This window comes from Pteropus vampyrus, unplaced genomic scaffold, assembly GCF_000151845.1.
Source record: "Pteropus vampyrus isolate Shadow unplaced genomic scaffold, Pvam_2.0 Scaffold223, whole genome shotgun sequence".
In the NCBI taxonomy this organism is placed as follows: Eukaryota; Metazoa; Chordata; class Mammalia; order Chiroptera; family Pteropodidae; genus Pteropus; species Pteropus vampyrus.
In genome coordinates this window covers 1805909-1816233 of record NW_011889004.1, presented here as the reverse complement: position 1 = coordinate 1816233, position 10325 = coordinate 1805909, and the positions used below count along the sequence as shown (strand labels likewise).

General features: G+C 40.2%; 1 long non-coding RNA gene across 1 annotated transcript; it reads left to right on the top strand.

The window, feature by feature from the left end:
• The first annotated feature begins 857 nt into the window (after positions 1–857).
• Positions 858–6667, top strand: LOC111747451. The gene is made up of 3 exons (XR_002783536.1): positions 858–931; positions 5725–5906; positions 6066–6667. It is a non-coding gene; the product is annotated as an uncharacterized LOC111747451 (long non-coding RNA).
• Positions 6668–10325: the final 3658 nt, after the last annotated feature.

Genomic DNA, 10325 nt, shown 5'->3' with positions numbered 1-10325 from the left:
TACACAATCATGTCACTATTGAATAATGTCAGTTTTACCTCTTTCCGTCCAGACTTTATGCCTTAATTATTGCCTTCTTGCATTCATTGCCTAAGACCTTTAGGACAATGGTGAATATTTGTGATGCAAGCAGGTGTCTTTGTCTCATTCCCTATCTCAAAAAGAGAGCTTTCAAATTTACCATGAAGTGTATTTGCTAAAGTTTTTAGTGTGTCAGATTTAATGAGATCTCCTCTACTTTCTAGACTTTTCAAAACAATAATGCCTATACATAAAAGCTGAGATATATACTCCCAACTCTTACGAGTGGTTATGTCAGAATGGGGGTGGGAAAGACATTACGGGGAACTTTTTTCTAAGACATAAATTACTAATTTATCTACAATCAACATAGATTTCTGTTGACATCAAAAAAAAAATAAATAAAGCTAAGGGACAATTTAATTAAACCAGCATAACATAACAAACATCAAAGTGATCATTCTCTGTTGAAACTTTGTGAAAGATATATCCAAGTACATATTTGTCACGAATCCTCTCCCATCATCTCATCCTCAGCCTTTGTTTAGAATATTTCTTTTTAATTCACACTGAATTGCAGTGTGTAGTGATTTGGTCTCTGTGGTGGATGCTGTTGGTGCCCTGCCCATGTTCTCTTTATCAGGTTCTTTTTATCAGTGCACCCATTTCCCAGCTGCTCTGGGTGTTGGCTGGAGAAAGCTCATGGCTCTGTACTTCTTTGGCGGTTCTCTCAGCTAATGGGAGCTGCCTTGCCAGGAGATGCCTGGGAGGTTACACACACAGCCCCGGTGGCCCATGGCCAATGGCTGACTAATAGGGTGGGGTTTAAAGCCCAACTCTCTGGCCTCCAGGCAGGACAAACTTTGCAGCGTAAAAAATGCCCCGGAGCTCCGTGTGGGATCTGGCTGTGGTGAGACCTCTCTTGAAAGCACATATTTGCTTGATTTCTTCCCGGCTCTGTCCTGCTTCCCTCCCTTGCTTACAGATTTCTCCCTAGGGCCCTCTCTCAATAAATCGCTTGCACAAGAATCCCCCGACTTCCTCATTCTGTGCTTCTAGGGGACCCAACTTCGGTCTTTAGGAGTGGGTTCCCTTTGTCCATCTGAGATTCGGGGAGGAGCTGCATAGTTAGGCAACCAGGGAAGAGTTGAGGGTGACAAGGATAGTGGGAGCAGGGCCCTCCCCCAGGACAGGTAGCCATATAGCCCTTGGAAGAAACACATCTGAGAGAGAAAGCAGGGTCCGACACTGTCTGACTCTGAAACCTGGATTTGTAACTGTGACTCTTCATGCTCTGCCTAGAAAGTTTTTTACAGTTTTAAATGGCAACTTTTCTCATAAACCTTAAGAGGTATCTTCCTTCATCAACGCAGCTTCTAAGGTACTACAAGGCTAGCGTTTGGTGCCAACAGGCCTCCACTGAGTCTGCTGAACTGGTCCACTTTGACTCAGCCAAGACACCAGGTCGGCAGGGCAGTAGGGAAGGGATGGTGTTGGGATAACAGATTATTCATGTATGAAAAAAAAACAGAATCAGCTCTCTATGTCACATCAGACCATAAATGAATTACAGGTGTATCAAAGCTCTAAATGTGAAAAATAAAACCTTGCAATGTCAGAAGAAAATTTAACAAATATATTTAGAATATCAGAGTAGAGAAGGGTCTCTTAAGTAAAATGCAAAGAGTATGAACCATTAAGGAAAAGATTGTTAAATTTGATTGTGCCCAATTTAAAGGCATCTGTATGACAAATTGCATTATAAAGTGAAAAGCGACAGGCTTGATGGTATCATCGTTAGTTGACAGTGACTGTTTCCAACTTACTACATGGTTTGCATTCACAGAGCTTCTGCCCAGAGAGTGTCTCACCCTTCAAGCCATATTCTCACCCTTGCCCTCATCTACAGTCTGTGACACCCATGCCTGGGTGAGGTTGTGAGCTAGGCCAGACCCCCATAGTGGGTTTAGGTTCAAGGACTGGTGAGGCAGGTGTTTTGCACCCAATTGCCAAAGGGCTGTGTAAAGGGGATACCTGAGATCACAGGTACCCCCTGGCCCTGGACAGGGATCCTTAGTCCTCAGAGGTGCAACTGAAATCCAGTGGCCTCAGCTGTCCTAGCGGGATGAGAAATATGCCCATGAGAAGGGTCTAGAACCCTGGGCTGGGGAGGCATTTGTCCCTTTTTATTTTAGGAGATGGATCATGTCAACCACCAGGACATGAGCCTGATGTCTGAGTTGTAAATTCAAAATTCCTTGCTGTGCCTCAGTTACCAGTCACTTCTCATTTTATTTCTCACTGCTCTATGAGGCCTACTTTCTATGCAGCAGGGCTTACCTGGGCTACCACAGATTATAGGTATTTTTGAATTGAATTGAAATTCTCAGTTACAGTAAAAGGAAGCTATCAAACTCTCTTTAGCCTGCATTTCTCTGGGGTTGTTTTGGGCATTTATACTTGCTCCTGGAACACCTGAGCAAGAAGTTCAAGTTCTCTGCTTTTCATAAGTCGCTTCAAGAAATGAGAGTGAGATCTTAAGACCAGTGACTACTGTGACAACTTCACAGAACTCTCTATATATTTGTTGTTAACTCTGATCACAATACCTTAAAAAAATACGATTATTTTTAAGAACAATTTTAGATATAAAAAGAAAAATTGCAAAAATAGGACCCAGTTCTCATATACCCCACACCCAGTCTCTTCCTTCATTAACATCTCGCAACAGTCTGGTATCTTTGTTACAATTAATGAATATCTTTGTTATAATTAATTAATAACAATATTAATACATTATTATTAACTAAAGTTTATACTTCACTCAGATTTCCTAACTCTTTACCTGAAGTCCCTTTTCTGCTCCAGGATTCCATCTAGGATACCATGTTACATTTAGATGTCATACTTAGGCTCCTCTTAGACTTTCCTAGTTTTTGATGACTTTGACAGTTTTGAGGAGCACTGATATATTTTTCTGATAATTAGCCTGGAGTTATGAGTTTTTAGGAGGAAGACAACAGAGGTAAAGCATCATTCCCACCACATCTTATCAAGAGTAACTACTACTAACATGACTTACCACTGTCGATGTTGACCTTGATCACCTGGCTGAGGTGGTGTAGGTCAGCCATTGCAAAGTTCTCCATTGCTAAATTTCTCTTTTTTCTCTGCTTTTCCATATTGTACTCTTTGAAAGAACGTCACTATGTGCAACCTATTCCTAAGGAGTGTGAAGTTACACTTTCTCTCCTTGAAGGCAAAATAGCTACATAGATTGTTGGGAATTCTTCTGCATGAGAGATTTGTCTCTTATTCCCTGAATATTTCTTTATTTGATCATTATTTATTTCAGTATTGCCTCATTTGTATTTATTTTATACTTTGGGCTATAACCTAATATTAGTACTTTTTTATTTTAGTGTTTATTGGGAGCTCCGCATCCTTTTGACATACCCTCACTAATGTCTGTTGTTGTTGAGCTCCTCCTTACTTCTGCCACCGGAAGATGCTCCAGACTCACCTGTATATTTCCTGGCTCAGTCCTAGAATTAGCAATTTCTCCAAGGAACCCTGGTTCCTTTAAACGGAAGGCGACATTAGAAACCAAAATCTGGGTTCTAGGTGTGTTCAATCATGGTACTTTCAGATCTTGGGCTATGTTTTGGATCTCTCTTTATTGTGGAGCAAGAAAAAATTATTTGTTACTAAAGATGATCCTCTATGCCTAATGAAAAAGCCCTTGTAAGCTTCCACAAAGCTATAGTTGTGTGGCTGTATTTTTCAGAAATCAAAAATGAAGGGAGTATCAAATCAACACATACACATTAAACTTATACGGTGTTATATGTCAATTACATCTCAATAAAACTGGAAAAACAAATAAATAAAATGGTTTTTAAAAGTGAATTTAGGAATTATTCACAGAGAATGTTAACTACTAGGCTTCAAAAGTTGAAAAGCAGGATAGAGGAAGAAATCTGGCTCATGTCCACATCCACTCACCACATCTATTTAACAGATATTTATCAATCCCTTACTCGGGGCTAAGCACCAAAAATTCAAGATGGAAAGTTCAATGTATCAATCAAGATGATTTTGTTAACAAGTGACAGACCCTACTTAAGCTAGCTTTAAAAAGTTAATTAATCACATTAACTAAAAAGTCTAGAAATGGACTTTAGACACAAATGCACCATGAAAGATATCACCATGGCTGCCCCGCTCCATCTTTATCAGCTTCATTCTTGCCCCTTCAGGTAGCTTTTTTCATGTGATCTAGAAAAATGACAGGCTGTTCCAGTTTATATTGTCCTTACAGCTTATGGTCTTAGAGGAAGAGACACTCCCTGTCTCCCAGTTTCCTTAAATCAAAGTTCAGGGAAGACTTTGGCCCTGCTGGGCTCCCATACCCAGTTCTAAACCCATCCCTGTGGATAGGGGGGATGGGTGTTCTAATTGGCCAGCCTGGATCACATGCCCAGCTGGTGGTAGCAGGGGAACAAAACATTGTAATTGAGAGCCTTACCTGGATCACAGGAGGTGGGAAATGGTAGGCAGACAGGAAGGCGAAGCCGTAGCTGGTACAGGCTGTAGCAGCTATATAGTGACCTTCAGCTTTACATACTTTGTACCTGCTGCATTCTCCCGCCATGCCCTCCCATGGCACGCTGTACATTTCATCTCTGCATCCTTTATGTTTTATTGTTGTCTTCTCCACCAGACCAGAAGCTCTGATAGGGAAGGGATAGTGTCTATCTCCTTTATCGTGGAATCCCCAGTGCCAACAGGGCTGCAAGAATGAATGATCTATGTACATAATTGAAAAGCGAAATAAAGCAAGGGAGGATAAATCTAAGCAGTTGTCACCAGCATGATCAGGGCTGCAATAAGGGCATGGACCAGGTCTATTGGAAGCACAAAGGAGAGAGCTGCAATACCACCTGGGGAAGTGTTCAAGTCAGGAAAGGTGAAGGGTACATTTCTTTTTCTTTTTTTTTCTTCCTGCCCAGTACATGAACTCCATTTTTTGTCTCTGTGGAGTTCCCTACTGTGTAAGTCTTGGAAGAACCAACCCACTTCCCACCCTAAGAGCCCCCAAACACCTGATACCAGCTTATCCTCTCCTCCAGGCAAGTAGGCTTGGCCACTCTCCATATTGCTATGGGGGAGGCAATACCTACTTCACTGAGTTGCTTTGATGATTATATGGGATATAAAAGCACACAAGACAGCCTTGACACATAGCTGACTCTCAATAGTTGTCACTCCATCCTCCACCCATTGGGGGGGAGAATTTTGAGACATTCCTTTTATCTAAAAGTCTAATAGGTTGTATGGTGGTCATGAAAATTCACCACTCAGCTCCTCTGCTGTGGGAGCATCATTGACTGGCAGCCCCAGGTACTACCCCTTTGGATCCAGTCTGCATTTGTGTTTGTGCAGAGCCCCCCTGCCAATGACAGAGCACAGCAGGGGTACTGGTGCAGGACCATTCCTAGGAGACACAGGTTACCTAAACAGGTAATTTTGGCTCAAGGACACTCCATTGGCCTGGCTGAAGCTTTCTTAGAACTACATGGTCATCTGAGATTCTTCTTACCTAAATCTCCTTCCCTTCCCTACCTTTCACAAGTATGAGACCTACATCAGGGTCGGAACTCTCCCTACTTTCTCTGGCCCCATCTTCTTTATTGTCCACAGGTGTTTCTCCCAGAGATCTCTTGCACATGTAATCCCATCTTAATATCTGCTTCTTGGAGAAGGTGCACTGACTCATCTGTATTTTTGGAATATTTGGTGGTTGAAGCAGGCATTGTCCAAGATGTGAAAATCCTACTGATTTACTCACTTTCATTGGAGAAATGCATAGTCACCACCGGCAGGTAAGCAAACTTTCAGGGGCCATATGACAGAGGTCTTAGAAGTCTTGCCAATGACAAACAGAAGATGCTAAGAGGGACATTTGGATAAACATTTTAAAAAGGAGCAAAATCAGTTGGTGTGTCTTTTGCTCTTTGCCCTTACTCTTGCCTGGAATGCAGATAAGATGCTAGAGGTGGAGCAGCTATCTTGTGACTATGAGGGGATGAGCCAAGGATGACAACCACACACAGGGGATGAGGAATGAAGATGTAGTGGAGGTCTCTGCTGACATAGAAGAGCCACCACACAAGTCCTGGGCTGCTCACCTCTGGACTTCTTGCTATATGAGAGGAATAAGGACCCTATTTGGTTAAGCCACTGTAAGATACATTTTCTATTATATAGAGTCTAAGCAATTCCTAACTTATACAAAACCTGAGAAAGCAAGATATTTTAAGCTGGGGAACTACAAATGGTTCAGAGGACTGGAGAAAAGGAAGTATAGAGATAATGAGCCTGGAGATGTTTGTGGGGACCAGGTCACAAAGGGCCTTCTAAGTCTTGCTTAGGAATTGAACTTTATCATTAAGCCTTTTGTTCCTCAAACCTGAATAATGTATAAATGGACAATTTTTAAAGGAAAAAACTTCTTCCCGACTCTCTCACACCATAGAATTCACTGAAAGTACTTTATTGTAATATAGAAATGCGTCACTAGGTATAAACTCTTACAGAACTATAAAACCAAATTTACAAATAAAAATTAGAATTATCAACAATTTAACATGACAGGTGATGTTGTTTTGCTGAAACTAAATTACCACTCAAAACAAGGAGATGATACTGACTTCAATTGCCCAGTTCTTTGAGTTGGTCTACTTATAGGACAGTGGGTCAGGATGACTCTGTTTCTCCACGACTTTTCTTTGTTTGAATATTTACAACATCGGGTCTCAGGAGTGTGAATTCTAGAGTTGGGCTGCCTGAGGTTAGAGCCTGGGTTTCACTACTTACTAGCTGCGTACCTTGGGCAAATGACTTCGCCTCTCTGAACTATAGTTTCTCAAGAGTAAAATGGAGTGATGATGATACCTAGCTTACAGGGAGAGTGAAATGAAATAATTCATGCAAGGTGCTTAGCAAAGGTGCTTGTATTTGTGGTAATAGGAGTAATATTAACAGTAGTATAGTGGTAGGAGAAGTACTATGAACAGTAATATAGTGGTAGAAGTAATATTAACAGTGGTATAGAGGTAAGAGAAGTACTATAAACATTAATATAATGGTAGAAGTGCTGGGAGGAAAAGGAGGAGGAAGAAGAAGAGAAGAAGAGAGTTTCTGGAACCTTCCATTGTACACCAGGCTGGGATGTCACCAGCCTTCACTTGATGTAAACTTAAATTTTAAGCATAAAGTCCAACTCTGTTCTTTTCTTATTAGCCATGACAATTTAAGTAATGCTATTTCATCTCCACGATGCTCAAACACAAACAAAAATTTGGGCAATGCAGCGCTCCTAAATTCTGTTCAGCAAAATTTCTGCCTCTCTGAATTCTGGGCACTTATGGGTCAATGAGTCGTGATCTGGGCCAGAACATTTAACTGTTGATGTGAGACCTATCAGCACTCTATTTCCCTCTGTCATGGCAACCAGCAATATTCAAAATAGGGGCTACTTTGGTATCATTCTGGCATTTGGAGGGAGGTGATATGGAGCAAAGTACCAGCAAACATGTAATAGATATATAGCATAAGATTGTAATAAACTTTGTTACAAGACACTGAGGTTTGGGGCTGTTACTGCAGCATAATCTAGCCCATGATCTAGCCCAATCTAATACAAGCACTGAATTTGAGTGGCAATACTGTAATATATAGTGGTCATCTGGATGATTCAGAATATGTTTATATTAAGTTGTTTACATTATTAAAGCAACATTAAAGTGATCATAAACGTAATTATATTGGGGATATGTAAGAAAATGTCTTTATTCTTAGGAGATGTTGACAACTTACCTTCAAATGGCCCAGCAAAAGTGAAACAGAGAGATAGGGCAAATGGTTAATAATTTGTAATTCTAAACAAAAGCTATATACACTCTTCTTTCCACTTTTCTGTAGGTTTGATATTTTAAAAATTAACATAGAGGACCGAGGGAGCCCCCAAAATACATCATTAACTCCTGATTTGAGAAGCAGCTTAATCAGTGGCAGGGCACTAAAGTATTTTTAGTAGAGGAGAGACAGGACCAGATTTTTTTTCTTTAATTATTTCTTTGAGGGAGAGGACACCACATTTTTACTCAATTGAGAGAAATATTTTTAACAGTACAGATGCCTTTATTTTTTTTCACTTATCATGCCATGAATTCATAGGGAATGGATTCCAGCAGCTCAGGACCCTTTCCATTACAAAGTGTCCTTCTCCAGGTAGAACAGTCTTGCACTTCAGTTGAACCCAGGTACCTTTCTCTTTGGTGTCCTTCTTTTTTGTGTTCTTTTTCCTTCACGTGCTGTTAGAGTGTTTAATATGCTCAATATATACATTAATTCTCTTGGCAAGAATTTTGTCCTTAACTTGTTTGTTTAGAACAATGCCAATTGCATGCTGGGTGACAATGTAGACTCTTCTAGTTTTGCCATGGTGCCATTGGTGGGGCATTCCTTTTTGAACAGTGCCCCTTGATGTCTACGATATCACCTGTCTTGTAGATTTACATGTTGGTGGCCAAAGGAACAACTCCAGGTTTTCTAAAGGTGCCTCTCCTCTTTTCCTTTGTGTTGATCATTTTGGTGAATTACTGGAAAATGGTGGTTCCGGCTGAAAGGAGCAGGATTAGATTTTTGATTCAGAAAATTGGTCTGACAACAGGAAGAGAACTATATGGGCCAGGTTGTGGCTGTGAGCTAGGCAAGAGTGACAGTGGGATGGAGAAGAAGCAATGGATATGGAACACCTTTCGTGACAGCTTATGAGTGGTAGGGCTGAGGGTCAGTTGCCTTCCTCCAAAGCCTGTTCCTGTGCTGTCCAATACGACAGCCTCCAGCCACACATGGCTATTTAAATTTAATTAATTACGACTAAAGAAAATTAAGATGTTATTCCTTAGGCACACTAGCCACATTTCAAGCACTCAATAGCCATAACTGGCTACTGGTCATAGTGTTAACAGTGCAAATATAGCACATTTTCAATCATCACAGAAGTTCTATTGGACTCTACTGGTCTATATCTTTCCCACTTCATTATACTTCTCCCCCACAGACTCTCAAATGAGTCAGATGTGATTTCCTATTCTCTAAAAGCTCACGGACAACCAGGCAACCAAAGGGCTTTGGTATAATATAGAACTGTATTGAGATGCATTAGAAAGATGTGGAGAGCTTTCTGTGGGAGTTTAGAGGAGGGAGCAAGTATTTCTGGGAGAAAGTAGCATTAGTGGAAACTTGCAGATGATAGGAAAATGGGGAGGGGTATAGGGGGAGGCATCTGAGCCCGCTTCCCCAAAAGAAAGGCTGCAAATGATCTCTTGACTCTCTTTCAGTACTCCCCAAGTTGACCTATAGCATCAATAGAATCTCGATCACAATCCGAGCAGGTTTGTGTTTGTGTGTATGTGTGTGTGTGTATGTATGTGTATGTAAATTGGCAAACTGATTTTAAAATTTATAGAAAATTCAAAAGACCTAGAATAGCCAAGGTAATGTCAAAGAAGAACAAAGCTGGAAGAACTACACTACCAGGTTCTGAGTCTTTCTAAAAAGCTACAACAAATTAAGACAATGTGGTAACAATACAAGGTGGGCAAACACGGGGTCCATAAACAGACTCTCATATAGATACTCACCAGATTTATAACAAAGGTGACGCTGCAGTGCAGTGGGGAAAGGATGGTCTTTAATAAATGAGCTAGTTAAGTTTAATTTCTGTATGGAAGAAAATGAATCTTAACTCATACTTCACACTATACACAAAAATTAATTAGAATGAATCATTTACTTAAATGTTAAATAAATGAAGCACCTAGAAGAAAACATTGGAGAATATTTCGTACCCTTGAGATAGGCAAAGATTTTTTAAATAGGACATAAAAAGCATGAACTATGAAGAAAAGATTGATGAATTAGATGTCATTAAAATTAAGAATTTCCATTCACCAAAAGATAACATTAAGAGAGTGAAAAGGTAAGACATAGAGAGGAAGACAATATATCTGGCAAAAGTCTCCTATCCAGAATACATAAAGAACTCTAACAAATTAATAAGAAATGACAGATAAGCCAATTTTTAAAATTGTGGTTAAATACATATAACATAAAATTTACCATTGTAAATTTTAAGGTGTACAATTCAGTGGCTTTAAGTACATACACAATATTGTGCAACTATCACTTCTATCTAATTTCAGAAATTTCATCACCCCAAATAAAACTCTGCA